Source organism: Alosa sapidissima, chromosome 6, assembly GCF_018492685.1.
Source record: "Alosa sapidissima isolate fAloSap1 chromosome 6, fAloSap1.pri, whole genome shotgun sequence".
NCBI classification, from domain to species: domain Eukaryota; kingdom Metazoa; phylum Chordata; class Actinopteri; order Clupeiformes; family Clupeidae; genus Alosa; species Alosa sapidissima.
Window position 1 is genome coordinate 995,202 of NC_055962.1, and position 16,895 is coordinate 1,012,096.

A 16,895-nucleotide genomic window follows, 5' to 3' on the forward strand; every position below is an offset into this window, starting at 1 on the left:
TTTGTAATCTACTCTAAATTTCACTGGTAGCCATTGCAGAGATTTCAAAACTGGAGAAATATGTTGTGTCTTTTTAGACTTGGTGAGCAGCCTTGCAGATGCATTTTGCAACATCTGGTCGGGATAGAGTGGACTGAGTGACACCAAAAAAAGGGAGTTACAGTAGTCCAGGAAGGATGAAATAAAGGCATGGATCAATATCTCAAAGTCTTTGAAAGAAAACATAGTTTTGGCTTTACTTAAGATTCTAAGGTGGTAAAAAGATGACTTGACAACAGCATTAATTTGTTTCTCAAATTTAAAATCAGGGTCAAGTAGAAAGCCAAGATTTCTTGCATAAGGTTTTACAAATCTGGCAAAAGACCCTAGTTCACTAATTGCATTATTTGCAGCTTCATGTTACCCAAAAAATAGAATTTCTGTTTTGGATTCATTCAGTTTTAAAAAATTGGTCGACATCCACTGTTTAATCTCTTTTAGGCAATCAAGCAATGGGTTTAGAACACCAGAGGAACCACATTTAAATGGGAGATACAGTTGTGTATCATCCGCATAGCAATGATAGGATATACCGTGCTTTTTCATAATTTGACTGAGTGGCAACATGTACAGTGAGAATAAAAAACAACTAAGCACTGATCCCTGTGGAACACCATAAGATAAGGGGGCAGATGAAGATGAAGCATCATTGAAAGAAACTGAAAAAGTTCTTCCCTCTAAGAAGGAGGCAAACCATTTCAGTGCAGTCATTTAACCATATACCGACTTACGAAGATGAGTAATTAACACGAAAACGTTGCCTGGTGTCCTTTTAACAAGATATTAGGTTAAAATGTGTGAAATGAAAGTGAAACATTTTCTTGTCTAAGTTTAATTTTGATGTGCTAGCAAAAATGTTGCCAATGTAACCTAAAGTAAGCGCCTCTAAACCCTCCTAAAATCCAGTGTGCCATCCTGCTTGTCAAAGTTTGGCAGCAGCAGCATTTGATTGATTGGTTAGTCCCGTTGATGACTTGAGTTGTTTGAATATATTTTCATGATTTGATGTAGCCTACCTAATGTTTGAGGCATATTGAAACAATAATGGGCTATTTTATAATAGGTCTACTTGAAATACATTTATTTTTATTTGTATACATTTCATCTTATTTTTTTTTTTTGGGGGGGGGGCTTTTTATGCCTTTAATCAGATAGGATAGTGGAGATTGACAGGAAGTGAGTGGGAGAGAGAGTCGGGGTGGGATCCGGAAAGGACCACGGGACGGGAATCGAACCCGGGTCGCCGGCATACAGTGCAGGTGCCCCAGCCAGTCGCGCCACTGCTGGGGCCGACGTTTCATCTTATTTTACACCTTTCAGATGTATGTGGCTTGAATTAAATGCCTATTTTGTTTGTTGTAAATAAAACTCCAGCAGTTCATAACTAGCCTACTGTAGGCTATTTCAAAATGAAAACGGGGGTAAATCATCATGAATTTGAATGACTTGGCTTGTGACTTGCTTGAACCAAGCTATGACTTGACTTGACTTGCTTGACCCAAGCTATGACTTGACTTGCTTGATTGTCAAAAAAAATGACTTGGACTTGCTTGAGACTTAAAGGTTTAAGACATGTGACTTGCTTGTATCTTGCACATGTGCGACTTACACCTCTGCAGTAGGCCTATATTGTTAATCTACTACCTCATCTGCATAGCCTATATTCTGCTCAGATTTCCCCACCAAGGGAAAAAACATTCTTATTATATGCTATCTGGTGGCATATTCCCGTATAAACCACCAATGATGTATCTCTGGATCAATAGTTTTTGGAAGGTTATGACCAAGCATGCTCATCACTTTGTTCTTGGAGGTAGACATGGGTTGAAGAACAGGGGAGCACAACAAAATTCACAATAACATAAATCATTCAATAACTAATGTGGTGGCTGGTAAACCCGGGCAGGAGTTGACTTTGTAACAAGTCGTTCCAGATCTGCATCTGACATTCATTTATTAATGATGAAGCCTAACATGTAAGGCTTGTGAGAGAAATTGGCTGTAGGCTATATTTACAATCACAATGATGGGCCTAATGCTTCAGCATATCTGACATCCTGTTACGAAAATAGCCTAGGCTACAGAACACAAATGGTAGTTCAATTAAAATATTCTACAGTTTAACTTTGGTTACTTTGAAATGTAATAATCATGTTTGAGCCGTTCCGGTAGCGTGTCAAATAGGGTCAACTAAGAAGGATGCATACAGCAGCTTCACTGCAGTCTATTGAAAACAGAGAAAAAAGGCGCCTGGCTGAAAACCCCCTTCCGCAGCCCTTCCTGACGGCGAACACGTCATGGAACATTCCCGGAACGAGCCAGCGACCCTCCCACTCTCTCTACAGAGCGCGCACACAAGACACCTACTTACTCAAACACACACACCCACACATAAATACAGACAGGGGCACAATATTACGATCCGAATGTCCTTATGTTAAGAGTGTCAGAGTGCATAGAATCCCACAAAAATCAACCATAAGATTGGTGCCCAAATATCAGTAAGCAATAATAACACTTAGCCCGCAGAAAAGAGCAAATTCCACAGGATATTACGCAACATTCCAAGTCTACATGCAAGTAACTGGGTATTCCCCCTAGTATACATACAACTGCAGTGAAGTTTTTATATAATGACATTTCAATCTATGCAGGCGTTGTTAATCTTCAACAAGTGACTTACCGTATCATATCTGAAGTGCGTTGCATTAAATGTCCAACAGCATCAGCCACCACAGACGATTCTGAGACATTTATGTACCTCTGTTAGGCTCGAAGGATCACAACGAGAATTATTTTAACTAGCCTACGGAAGAGGTAGGCTATTCACTTTCCGCCAATAATAGAGCCGATGTTTAACATAGCCTACAAGCTACATGTTGTTGCACCATCTCACGGTAATAGCTGTTTGTTGCGCCCCCGATACGCGACAGCAAATGAAGGAACTCGCAATAAAGAGGCAGAGTCGGCCTTTTCCTAGCCCCACTTCCCAGAATAGTAAGTCTGCTACACCGTATGAATGTGTAAGAGTGCTTCTGACGTCATTGGATCCCCCAGCGTGTCCCATAGAGAGGCTTAAGACCAACGAAGAGGGCAGGGAGAGGCGGGGAGAGCTCGGAAGCCTCGATCCCTAGCTTCTTCAAGGCGCATTGCAGGAGGGGATCCCTCTGCGACGCAAGAATAGATTCGCAGTTGTGGTCGGCGTCAGCACATCAAAAATCATGCTCAAACATAAACGGAAATAGTAGTATGAGTCCGTGTAACACTTAGGCCTATCAAAGTGACAGCCATGACAGCAAGTTAGTGCATCTGTGACTGCTGTTTTTATACAGTCAAGTGTTCTAATCAGGTGATAGCCAGATACAATTTTTTGGTTATTAGAACGTTAGGAGAACTTTTTTTTTTTATTGATTATGGGAACGCTTGAAAGTTACGTTGTCCTATGGGTTGCCAGGAAAGTTTTTTTTCTGACAGAAATACTAGTCCTATGTTAGATTTTGGTTACGTGTTTTGGTTTGCAGAACGTTCTCTTAACGTTCTCTTAACATTTATGGTAACCTAGGGGCAACCTTTAGAGAACATTACTATTTGGTTGCAGTAACGTTCCCCTAACCATGTAAATAAAAATAAAAAACCTTTAGAAAACCTAAGACAACATTACATTTAGGTTGTCAAAATATTATTGTAACATTAAAATAACCATCAAAGTAGGCTATGCCAAAAAATACAAAGTTTACAAACCCAGGGATCAAATTGTTTTGATGTATTAGATGAGTCCTTGAATGAAAAATGCATTTCTTTATTATACACTATGCAGGCACTTAGGCTATATTTGATTCCTCAGTTGCATTCAGTCCTCCACTGCTGTCCTCTTTCCACCGGTCTGCAAGATAAATAAAAAACAGACCTTATACATCCATTGTGCCTCCATACAGAAAGTCCAACTGCTGCAGCTAACATCACAAATACAATGAAACACTGGGATACAAGGATACAAGGAAGTTTATTGTCACATGCATATAGTTACTGGAAGTAAGAAATGCAGTGAAATTATGTCTGGTGTCAGCCTATTTGTGCATTAATGGGGGGGGGGGGGGCAGATCCACGGCTCAAGGGACTAACCCAACTGCCAGGGGTCTTGGTGTGTGTGTTGGGAGGATGACAGGGGAGATGGGATAGTGTGCTGTGTATGTGGGGAGAGGGCAGTGTGCAATATGTATGTTGGGGAAGCTTCCTCATGAGACAATGTGCTGTGTATTGGGGGGGGGGGGGGGGGGGGGGGGGTATGGTATGGGTACCAAAGATCAAACAAGCAAACAAATAGTTATATGAGGAATGATAGGTCTGTGAGTTAGGAGTCCTTTCGACTTCTTTCAAACTGTCACAGAGGTGGGAAGGTGTGATTTGTTGGGGGCAGGGCCTGATTAACTGGGCACAAATGTCTACTGGCCCCCCCTGCCCCCCAGCCAACGTGAATCAGGCGGTCAGTTAATAGGCCTAAATCGTGAAGATTTTTCTTGCCATCTAAGGCACGAGCGCATCTGTGAGGCCAAGCCTCACCAAGTAGCCCGTTTGTTTACAACTAACATTACATTTAATTAAACTGCTTATAGGCCATGCCGAAATAGCTTTCCACATTTTGAATATTAGTGTCGGGTGAATTAGGAAAATGTTCTCAAAGTAGCCTAATGGCTGAACGCTGCTTGGGATCCCCCCCCTGTCAAGCAATGTAACTGTTGCTATTAGGTTGGGTTTATAAGATAATTTGTTTGGGTTTTATTTAAAAAACTCAATACTAAATATAATCTATAAATTAAATGTAAAAAATCCAGTGTGCTTGAGGGTGATCAAGCATGAGACGCTTGTAGTGACAGGGCCTGTAGTTCTGTGTGCATGGTGAGGTGCTCAAGAGAGTGAGTGTCATGGTGAAGGTGCAAAAGTAGTCCAACAGTAGTCCTTTAGTTATGTGTGCATGGTAAGGTGCATAAATAATATGGACAAATAGGAGAGTAAAGTATAATGTAGACAAGGTAATATAAAAAAACTATGTCAGTGCAAGAACAGGTTGAGGTAATAGGGTTACAGCCATTCAGTATTGTAGCATTGTAGTTTATTGTAGTTTAGTCTATTGTAATTAAGGAAGATCCGGAACTCCTCAAGGCTGTTGTGTTAAACACTAAGGTTAAACTAAAGGAGGAAAGATCATTAGTGAGAAGTTTTCTGATTGGTCAAGGGTAGTACAAGCAGTCGCCAGGTTGAAACGACGAGACAAGGAACACAAAGGTGTGAAGCAAAGAACCAACGAAAGCACAAGCTTAGAAGAAAGGAAAGAAGCAGAGATTGCGATCATCAAGTTAGTTCAAGAAGAAGCGTTTCCAGATGAGATAAAGAGCTTGAAATTAAGGAATGTTGTTGCCAAGACCAAACATAGTACGCTGTTAAGTCCAATTTTGGATGAAGAAGGTATCTTAAGAGTGGGAGGACGCCTAAGTCAAGCCTCATTACACCCACATGTCAAGCATCCAGCGATACTTCCCAAGAATAGTCACATATCAGCCTTACTTATCAAGCACTTTCATGAAAAGGTTCATCATCAGGGACGTGGAATGACCGTGAACGAACTGCGAGCTAATGGATGGTGGATCCTAGGATGCAGCAGCGCAGTATCGTCACGCATTTTCAAATGTGTCAAGTGTCGGAAGTCCAGAAGACGTACTGAAGTACAAAAAATGGGTGACTTACCTCAAGATAGAATGGAAACGACTCCACCATTCACTTACGCCGGCATAGACTGTTTTGGTCCTATCTATGTTAAAGAAGGAAGAAAAGATGTTAAAAGATATGATCTCTTACTTACCTGTCTATGTTCGAGAGCCATACACATAGAAATGCTCGATGACATGACAACTGACGCATTTATCAATTCCTTGAGAGCGTTCATTGCCATGAGAGGAAATGTTCGTCAGCTACGAAGCGACCAAGGAACCAATTTTATTGGTGCAAGGAGAGAGTTTGCAGAACTCATGAAAGGAATGGATGAAAAGAGAGTGAAGGCTCTAGGATGTGAATTTCTAATGAATCCTCCAGCGGCAAGTCATATAAAAGGGAAAATATCTATTGAGTTTACAACCAAGACAGAAGTGGCAGAAGAATAGAAGAAACCTGAAAGTGAATAACATTGTACTTTTACAAGAGGATCACGCACTACACAATGAATGGAAGCTGGCCAGGATAACAGAAGTTTATCCAGGGTCAGATGATGGGGTGAGAAAGGTCAGATTGTTGGTTAGTGACACCTCATTTGATGATAAAGGTAAATCCACAACAAAGACAGTGTTTCTTGAAAGTCCTGTACATAAGCTTGTTACTTTGCTTGAAGCAGAATAAGATATTTAACTCATTGAGTGCCAAAAACTTAATATTACGTTTTTAGCTTTTTTTTTTTAATTACGAAACTAGACACTCTAACACACCTTACATGTGATTTTGGGAACTCTGTGATGAATGGAAATAAAATATATGACGATCGAAAGCGCACAATCTGGACATTTTATCTGGACATTTAATCTTAAAACTCTGCTTTGGATGGTTGCCGCTTTAGGTTGAATCAGTGACACATGCACGTCAGGTCAAAACCAGGACATTTTCGTAGGTTTATCACTAGGTGGCAGTCTCGCTAGGTCACTTCCCGGAAACTTTACAGGCAACACTTCATATTTCATCAAAGACGCTACATCTCCATTTCTAGAAATAAAACTGTTTAGCTTGGGATTTCTTAGGAACAGAGGCATGTAGCAATAAACGGTTTGTACCCATTGAGAGCTTAAAGTCTCACCTTTCAAACAAGCCATAGTATGTGTCCATAGCTATAACATAGAATACGCTGTGGCTCTACAAAAATAGTCAACAATGATCAAGATTGCTGGCACTCTGGGCCAAAGCTTCCGAAAACAGCGTGGCATTCAATGAGTTAATGTTTAGCCTGACATTCCATACTGAATGGTTGATAACAGGAAACGTTTTATTGAATGTTTGAAGTGTTCAATTGCAACAACGGTTGTGTTTAGAGAAATCCCACATTAAGACTGGTGTGATTTGGAGGGAGTGTAACTGTTGCCATTAAATTGGGTTTATAAGATAATTTGTTTGGGTTTTATTTTGTAATTTTTACGTTAATGTATCTGGTAAGACAGAAGAGACTTTTATTTTGATATTTTGATATGCGTTGCTAGTTCAAGGTCAAGCAGTTGAAAGTATTACACGCTTAAGTGAACTGAAGTTAAGAAGAACAGTTTAATGTTGAAGATAGGAAGGCTTCAAGATGATTTCCTTTCGTAGCATGCAGCCAACGAGACCTGTCTGTATTTTATTTTCTATACGTATTATTTTACTGCTGTGTGTGCTAATAAGCTAACATGGGTTTATGTGTTTAATACTGTGTATTATTAGTTTTCACGGTTTGATATGGAGAAGACTTCATTAAAACCAGTAAAAGGAAACCACTTGTGTCTGCCTGTGCTTGAGAGGGAGTTACAAGCAATATAACCATACAAACGCGCGGCCTGCACTCATTATTTCAAAAGGAGTAATTTCGGCTTTGTCGGAACTGAAGAGCTGTGGACGGCAAGGCAGGGCATGCCCAATGAAAATTAATTAACACAACACAACACAGACCCCGCTTCTCTCGCGTCAGTTACTGAAATGAACAAAACACAGAACCCGCTTCTCTTGCAGCAGTCACTGACATTAGCCTAGATGAATGCATGGGGAAAATCACTTCAAGACATCGTAAAACACTGAAAGTTAATATTTTGTCACTAGCAACATACATATGTTCTTTGTCAAATGCAGTTGCATGTATAGCTCTGAACAAAACCGTTCAAGAGTTATTTAAGGAGAAGTCGAACGTGTGTTTTGTTTCAATCGTACCTCCTGGCTGGGACAAATGAAACAGCATGGGGGACGAATGAAACATCCTACAGCTTAAATTATGTAAACTTCCCACGACTTTAATATTTGACAACATATCATGAATGGTACTTCAAGTATGTGTCATTTTAGATAGGGGACCGTTCGGTATATGGAATGGACCACCGGTCATGTCTTTTTATTCTTTGTTGAGGGGAGGGTCACCCAACTTTTTTTAGTGTAGGAGGGGGGATCCAAATTTTGTAATCATGAAAACAGCAACATTTCAAAGTGGCCTTCTACCCAAAGTGGGTGCATATTTTTCCATGTAGCTCTCAGTCTCAGTCTTCACACTTTGGGCACCCCTCTCCAAGGGCGCCACTAGGGTTGTATTCCATAGTACGCACCATAACGTATAGTATGCATAGCCGGGCGTGACATCACTCCCCCCCCCCCCCCCCCCCCCCCCCCCCAAAAAAAAAACAGAGGCCCACGTTAGCGGGACTCTGGATTCATAATTAAACACTCCCAATCACCAAAGTAACAAATAAATACAAAGAAAATATTAAACTAAACTCATTCAAACTAGAATACCCATACACACATTCAATTGTGCACATTCACTCATTTATCCGTGTGAACACAACTGTTACAACCCATACACGACACTGACCACTCTTACCCAAAATCTCCACCGTTTCTTACCACCCAGCAAAATCATGGCGCCTTGGATAGCTAATTAAAGGAGGACAGGGTAGAAAAAAGGACATCCCATCGACTCATCCAGGGCCCGAGAAAGCGCATCCGCTAACACATTCTCAGCGCTACGGATATGTCTAATGGACAGTAGGTCTGCAAGAACAGCGCCCACCGCATGAGACGCTGATTGGCATTTTGTAAAGACTGTAGGAATGTGAGGGGATTGTGGTCTGAATAAACCACCACGGGATGTACAGCAAACCACCCCCCACATATACCTCGAAATGCTGGAGCGCCCAGATCAACACTAGAGCCTCCTTTTCGATCGTTGAATAATTAAGCTGGTGACGATTAAATTTGCGTGAGAAATAACCTACTGGTCGCTCAATTTCTTGCTCATCTTTCTGTGTGAGCACTGCGCCAGCCCCCACCTGATTTGCATCCACTTGAAGCTGAAAAGTCATCTAGTCATCTAACTTGGGTGCAGCCAGGACAGGCGCAGAACTCAATAAAAGCTTTGCGTTTTCAAATGCACGCTTACAATCCTCGGACCACACAAACTTCACTGATTGTTTTAACAGATAGGTAAGTGGAGCAACAACGGTTGAGAAATTACAACAAAAATGTAGATAAAACCCAATCATCCCAAGAAAACGCATCACTTCTTTTTTGGTAGTCGGCGAAGGAAACTGGTCAATGGCCAATACTTTAGCCCTAATTGGCCGCACTTGCCCCTACCCCACCACCTTGCCTAAATAGACCACGGTGGTCTGGGCAAACTCGCATTTCGCGAGATTCACCGTGAGCGTTGCTGCCACCAACCTCTCGAATAGCGAACGTATGCGCGCCAGATGTATTTCCCAGGTGTCTGCGTAACACACCACGTCGTCTATGTAAACTGCACACCCGTCCAACCCCGCAACGACGCGGTTCATGAGACGTTGGAACGTGCAGGGGGCGTTACACAGTCCAAAACCCATGCGGGTGTAAGAATACAACCCCGAAGGTGTAATAAATGCAGCAATTTCCTGCGCCCTAGGCGTGAGCGGTACCTGATAATACCCTTTTAATAAATCAAATTTACTTACATATCGAGTACTACCAACCTGATCCACACAATCTTCGATACGTGGTAATGGAAAGGAGTCAGCCTTTGTCAGCGCATTTACCTTTCTATAGTCCGTACAAAACCTTAATGTGTTGTCAGGTTTTTTAACAAGTAAGCATGGCGAAGCCCAGCTCGAATATGATGGTTTTGCCAGGCCATTATCAAGCAGATATTGCACACTGGCATCCAAGCTTTTACGTTTGTCCGGAGCAACACGGTAAAATCTCTGTCGAATGGGTTTTGCGTACCCCACGTCAATGTCGTGTTCGATAAGATTGGTGCAGGTTGGTGTGTCAGAAAATAAAGACGAAAACTCAGAAAGTAAAGATTTTAACTGATCACGTTGTTCCCCATCCAAATGCCCTAAGAGGCTATCCAAGCTAGCCAACGTGCGCCACCAACTAAAACCATTTGTAAAAGCAAAGTCTTATCCTCATCACTCCAATTCTGATCGGCAGCAACATTTTCAAACAAAGAGAAAAATATGTCCGGATCTCGTTCGTTGAACTTTGGAAGAAACATCATATTTGCTACACCCAATTGCGAAGTGGAATTTCCACCAGTTTTACCTTCGGCCACCAGCTGCGCTCAAGTTCACGAGCCTGCTCCTGTTCATACTCCAACGCTTCAGTTTTTCCATTTCAAACAAACAATCTTTTTCTCTTTCGATAGACTACATTCTCATGCGTTCTAACTCCAATTTCTTTTGCTCCCTCTCTTGTTCCATTTCCAGTTTCTTTTGCTCAAATTCAAATCTCCTTTGCTCCATATCAAATTTCTTTTGATCCAATTGCATCTGCAAAAGTTTTTTGTTGCTCATAAGTCAATTCATTACTTTTGGCCGAGGAACTTAGAACAGACGGGTATGTTGGAAATGTCAAAAACAGACGGGTATGTTGGAAATGTCGTTGGTGGGGTAAGCTTTGCCGGACTACCCCCAGACAACACCTGATTTTCTTTCAAACGATCACAAATAAAATCTATTAATTGATCTTTCTTGCTGCTTTTGGCAGTGCCAGTTCAATCCCATAATGATCTGCAACATTCACCAATTACTCTTTTGTTAGCGCCACTAACAAACTCTCTGAAGGAGCAGCTAAAAAGTCCTCCAACACGCTCATTATACAGTCTATTCAATCAACGACTGAGTGTACACTATCAAAATCAAACTAAATATAGGCATTCCAGTTACTCGGACCAACCACATACAAACAATTTTGCAAAGTGGAAAAGCAGTTCAAGAAGCAGAGCAAACAAATCACGGAGCTCTCCCCCTAAACATTTTCCGCCAACTATTAACATTTTTCATGTGACGTATTCTAGGTTCTATAGCTTTGTTTACATCCACCTGGTAGGCAAGGGACAAGTTGAACCCATTGAACATCGTTGTCTGCAGCTGCCTCTCAGTAGGCTACATCTCTGTATTTCAGCAATGTCAACATTTCAGGCATCAATAAAGGTGATAATGAAACGTTATCCCATTGTTCAATATTTGATAGCCTGTCACAGGAATGTTATTTCGCTAAAATCGCCCTGATTTGGTGCATCGCAATGGTAGCCTAACTTTTTTTCTTTGTTCAAAACTCGGTTTACATGAAGACGATAGACTTTCTTAGAAGCTGTGAAATTTGTCCAGAAAGGAACATGTCTTCCCTCTGAAAGTGAACACAAAATCAAACAATATTTGATCATTTAACTTAAACTGAACAGCGACAAGTTTTGGTAGGCAGACTCAGCAGACGTTAAAACGGTAGCCTACAGATATAGCCAGCGCCAGTCAGCATCATGTAACATTAATGGTGTTAAAGTCATGAATCCTGTAACATATTATAACATATAACAGCGATGGTTTTTTTGAAGACGATCTGCATGGATATATAACCACCCAGAAAAACTCAATTAATTCATTAATTGTATGAAACTTTTTATTAGTTAGCCTATCCATTGCAGCATCGGCTATATTGGGCTGTTATGCTAGGTCAGCCTTTAAATATGCTGTTATTGGTCATGTGGACTTGATTAAACGGGTAAAGATAATTCATAAACTGCTTATTTCTTACATGACTGAAGCAGTAGCCTAGGTTCAACAGTGGTGTTTGAGGTTGCTGTGTTAAGTTGTTGTGTGTGATCGCTAAACAACTCATAGGATCAAATCAGTTTATTTTGACATACGAGAGTTAGCCTAACTGACCTGGGGGTATTCCATCAACCTCGCTAAAGGCCAAACCTGGCTTATTTCAATAAGTCTCGCTCATTTTAGTGAGAGTCCCGTTCCATTACTGAGGTTAACGTGAATCCCAGCTTGGTAACTATGGGAATTTATGGCACAGAACTAACCTGGTCCGTAGCAGGTTAACTTTCAAGCTAAATTCAGTTGGAAAATGAGTCCAAAAAGATGGTTCCGTCAACCTGTGCTTTCATCACCTGTAGCCTACAACTTCAAAAATAGAAGTAGAAATACAATACAGACAAATGTATTGTATAACAAATACAGAAATACAAAGTATTAAGGCTACATAGCTAATCACCTTGATAATGTCATTTTTAGTTATACTCTTTAATGAAAGACATATACTGTTGATAAAGGGTCATGCACATTTGGTAGGCTGTTCATTGACAGTAATATGCTTTGCCAGTGGGCTAGCCTATATTATATCTGATGCAAGCCAAAGGATAATTCTGTAGCCTGGCCTATAGGCAGCTAATAATTAAAACTGCTTCATGTGTCGACGATTGTTCATGAATGTCAAATCAACTGTGTGCTACACAGATTAAATACTAGGCATAAACTAGAAAATGTAATTCCAGGGAATTACCATTGCAATGCAAAAAACTGCTGTGTAGCCTATAACATTATACTTACATTATTCAGATTACATAGACTTACAGTATTCTTGAAAACCACTTAGGCCTACTTGGTTAGATGTTAGCTTAGAGTACATGTCAGTATATGACAGTCAGTACAAATAAATTGTTAATTCAATATTGATCAATATTCTTTGTTTTAATATATACAGTAGAAACAACAGCAGAATGATAGGCTACTCAGAATACACTAATGAACACTTAACACACTTAAAATTTTCAGTTGTTGAAACCAAAAGATAGATATTTAGATATGGTCATTCTGAACACGCAGCAACAGAGATCTCAGTTAATGGTAACAGTTTATTACATTTGATGGTGATATAGACTGAAGAATAAAACAGTCAGCCCTTCAGATGATCAGTTTTAGAAAGAACTTAGGTTAGAATCTTAATTTTCACACAACACAGTTCAGGTCTAACAGAACAGCTAAGTTTCACAGATGTCACAGCACAGGTATGATTCAAAGGTATGAATGGTTGACAGATATGATTCACAAGTTGTTTCATATGGTTGTCAGTATAGTTGTCATGCATCAATATAGTTATCAGAATAAGTCTCAGAGTAGATCTCAGGATAAGTCTCTGTATAGTTCAGGTACTGTATGTGCACAGATATGTTGAGATATGAAATATGAAAGTCATGTTTGGGTATACATTTTACTAATTCAAAAGTTGGTTTACTTGGTTTACATACAAAAGAAAATACATACAGACACAAGTCTTTAATGTCTTTTGCTCATAAGGTTAAAAGAACCTTGGGAATAACCAGGACAAATACCCTTGGTGAAAATCATTGCCATAAATTAAATGTTATTAAATGATATTTGTTTATTTAGGCTATCATTGAGCTTAAAATGACCATGTACAACTTAATATAAGTTTAAAAAATAAGTTTTTATTTTTTCACTTGTTCTGAAAGTCAATACCATAGTCAGAAATCCACCCCCTGGTCTGACACCGTGGAATGAACTGGCCTATCAGAGAGAAACGAAAAAATATACTTTAGATTTAATAAATAAATGGTGACCGTGATACATTCATACACGGGCTACATTCAGGTAAATAGTTGTATTTAGCTTGAGAGCAGCATTGTAGAACACAATAGTCTATACAATAGTAATACTAGTTGGGAAGTAAAATGTTTACCGTTTAAATGACAGGCTAAAGATGTGATGGCATAAAGTCATGAGTTGTCTACACTACATAATCTTCACCCCAGTGTTTTGACAGCAAAATTAGACCAATAGATGTGCTCGCATCTCAGTCTCATAGATGTGCCTACCATGAATATGATAAACCACTCACTACTCATAAGCATTTTTTAACTGGCGTAAAAGTTGATTGCAGTTAATATTAACAGCTTTACAGTAAGCTTTCTGACAATTATAAAGGACTGGGCCTATACAATTAGACACTATGCAAGTGAAGGGTGTATGTAAATAGTAGTCTAATGAATTTAGTTAACCCTTTATTAACCTTTTTGTCTGACAATTAAACGATAAACTGCCATACGCTCAGTTTACATTGAGATTATCCACTTTTAGTTGTATCACTGTTTTATTGGCTAAACATACATAAGTAAATACCATATTAGCATTATCTTGATCAAATAACTTTAATTGTTTATCAATGTTTTATTTATACTGTTTGTTATTATCATTTTGATAAAGTAAATACTTAACATTATGTTAACAATGTCATAATGGTTAAGATAGCACAGATTTGTTTAAGTGATTAATAAAAATTAATAAAAAGAACATATCAAGGCATTAACATGGTTCCATTGCTTGAAGTCCATTTTAAAGTGCAACTGTTCAAGCTCCTATTGCTTAAAGTCCATTTTTAAAGTGCAACTGTTTTGCTTTGTTTTATAAAATTTGAAATGCTATGCTCTATTTTTTGACCCTCAAACTGATATCTCAATTGTAACTCCTACTTCTCAACAGTTTCTCATTGCAATGTGTCCTCATTTTCTCTATTATTTCTCCTAAGTTGTAAGTGAGACTACACTCAAACATATAAGAGATCTCCCGTATTTCTCCTGCTTCTCAAACTAATATCTTTTATGTGACTCCTACTTGTCTCATTGCTATGCGTCTCATCTTTTGCTTGTTTTATTTCTCCTAAGGCAAAATTTGGAGAAATAACTGTGACAAAAGTAATACTTAAATGATCCTTAAAAGAGAATCACCATTTTGGCTCCTTAGCAACAGAAGGGATACAAATAAGAAGCAAAAGTTTCCTCTGGGAATAGAGGCATGTCGTAATAACGGTATGTCGAAATAGAGGGTCGTCGTAATAACGGGATGTCGTTATAAAGAGTGAACCCCGTACTAAGCGATTGTATAGACGCCAAAAGTTCATGGGGCCCCAGATAGCAAACATACACTGGGACGGAACTGGGCCACAACTACCACAACGTCCGGCACAGATCTGCATAATGGACTTGATCCGGCGTCCAAACGCACATCAGTCCAAAACTGGTTTGGATCCGTTTGATGGATCGTTTGATGGATCTGGTGCCAATAAGGGCTAAGACTGGCCCAGTTCCGTATGATAGTCTGTGTTACTGACATGTTCCAGATCTGCTTATCATATGCAATACGGGTCCGCTTATTGTGTGTGGTACGGACCCGTTTATCAGATATCAGCTGGCTTTATTTGACATGTGAAATGTGATTGGTAATTAATTATCCTGAAAAATCTGTTTGCTACATTTGCTAACAGGTTTGTTATAGGTTCACCCAGGCTAAAGTTCGTAACGTTTTCCCAACAGCTCAACTGATAAACATAAGCTAGGCTACAAACACAATAGGGGGGTAAAACAAACTTTACACATAAGTGTCTTATTATTTTTTTTATTCAACAACCTGGCTGTAGAAGTGCAATCCCAGATAAAGTTTAAGTCGTGTAAATTCTCACTGTTCCCATCAATATTCAGGCTGTCCTCCATGGTCAATCTGAAACAACACAAAATAAACATTAGCTGCTAGCCATTTATTCCTTTTTGAAAATAGGCTAAGTCACAATTACACTGGTTTTTTTATCATCAGTGATCCTGTTAGCGTTATCACTGTTTTTTTTCCAAAATAGGTTAGTTATTGTGATGGCTGTTTTGCTCAAGCTAAGCTAGTAGCCTATATTGCTGGAAAATAATAGTATAACCTTACCTTGATAACCTTGATAACCTTATAAGATAACCTTATAAGTCTCTGAATAAACCAACAGAGATTAAAAAGCAGATAGCCTACCTTGAAAAGTTGGGCTGTGTCCTAGTCCAACCCCAGGCTGGCAAATCATGTCAAAAGATTGATAGTGAGCAAACCAAAGATCCTTGATTAACGTTACTGCTTGGACTTCTGCATGCAAGAATATGAGGTCTCATAGCACTGTTAGATCTGACACAAACAACAATTGACTACTTTTACCACTGCTAGGTAATAATAAAAATAATGAAACACGCATATGATCAATATTGAGCCAACTATATCTTCTTTTCCAGCCTTACTGTAGAAATGAAGTGGCCATGGGAGCATAGTGCACCCCCATTTTAATTTGTGCCATTCCAAAATACCTTTTTTTTTCTTTAGCAGTCAGTTGACAATGAAGTAAGGGACAGTCAATTTAACAGAATCAGCACCTTAATTAATGTCATTACATACCACCTGGGTCTGCTGTGAAAAAATGGTCCTTCGGCTCATATCCATATCACAGGTTTGGGCCAAATCAGTGTTTTGTATTTTAAACGCATTTCCTGACTTCCAGTTGAGTTGCGGAGATCGGAGCTGGGACAAATCTGTAAACCGGTGATAAAACGGCATTGCTAGCAGAGCTGACACCTCTATCAGGAGCAGATCTGGCCCACAGTCAGATGTATTTACATAATACATACATAATTTGGCCAAAGGAATATACATATTCCCACAAGATTCATACGAGATGTTGCAGAAACTATTTCTCCTTGCATAACACATATTACCAACCTGTCCATAGAACTTTCAAATTTCCAATTGAATTCAAAAGGGTGAGAGTAATTCCTTTATATAAAAAGGGAAGCAAAGTAGATCATGGAAACTATCGTCCCGTATCCATTTTATGTTGTCTGTCTAAAGTCATTGAAAGGGTTGTTCATGAGCAAATAGATATCTACTTATCATCACACAATCTTTTGTACGAATTCCAGTCAGGATTTAGAAAATCTCATTCTACAGACACTTGCTTACTTTACTTAACAGATTACATTAAAAAACAAGTGGATGAAGGGAAATACTGTG

The 16,895-nt window shown here is 39.5% G+C and overlaps 1 protein-coding gene and 2 long non-coding RNA genes across 4 annotated transcripts in view; 1 reads left to right on the top strand and 2 right to left on the bottom strand.

Annotated features, from left to right (window-relative positions):
- hivep2a (HIVEP zinc finger 2a) overlaps positions 1 to 3,150 on the bottom strand; it is a 129,559-nt gene extending 126,409 nt beyond the window's left edge. For both annotated transcript variants that reach the window (XM_042094281.1, XM_042094279.1), the window contains exon 1: positions 2,723 to 3,150. The gene's annotated coding sequence lies outside the window, so the exon portion shown is untranslated. The remainder of the gene's footprint in view (positions 1 to 2,722) is intronic.
- Positions 499 to 3,819, top strand: LOC121711015. Its single transcript, XR_006032219.1, has 3 exons — positions 499 to 606; positions 1,191 to 1,198; positions 3,810 to 3,819. It is a non-coding gene; the product is annotated as an uncharacterized LOC121711015 (long non-coding RNA).
- An 11,647-nt stretch (positions 3,820 to 15,466) lies between these two features.
- LOC121711879 lies at positions 15,467 to 15,922 on the bottom strand. Its single transcript, XR_006032476.1, has 2 exons — positions 15,873 to 15,922; positions 15,467 to 15,581 (listed from the first exon to the last, which is right to left on the bottom strand). It is a non-coding gene; the product is annotated as an uncharacterized LOC121711879 (long non-coding RNA).
- Between the last annotated feature and the right edge of the window lie 973 nt (positions 15,923 to 16,895).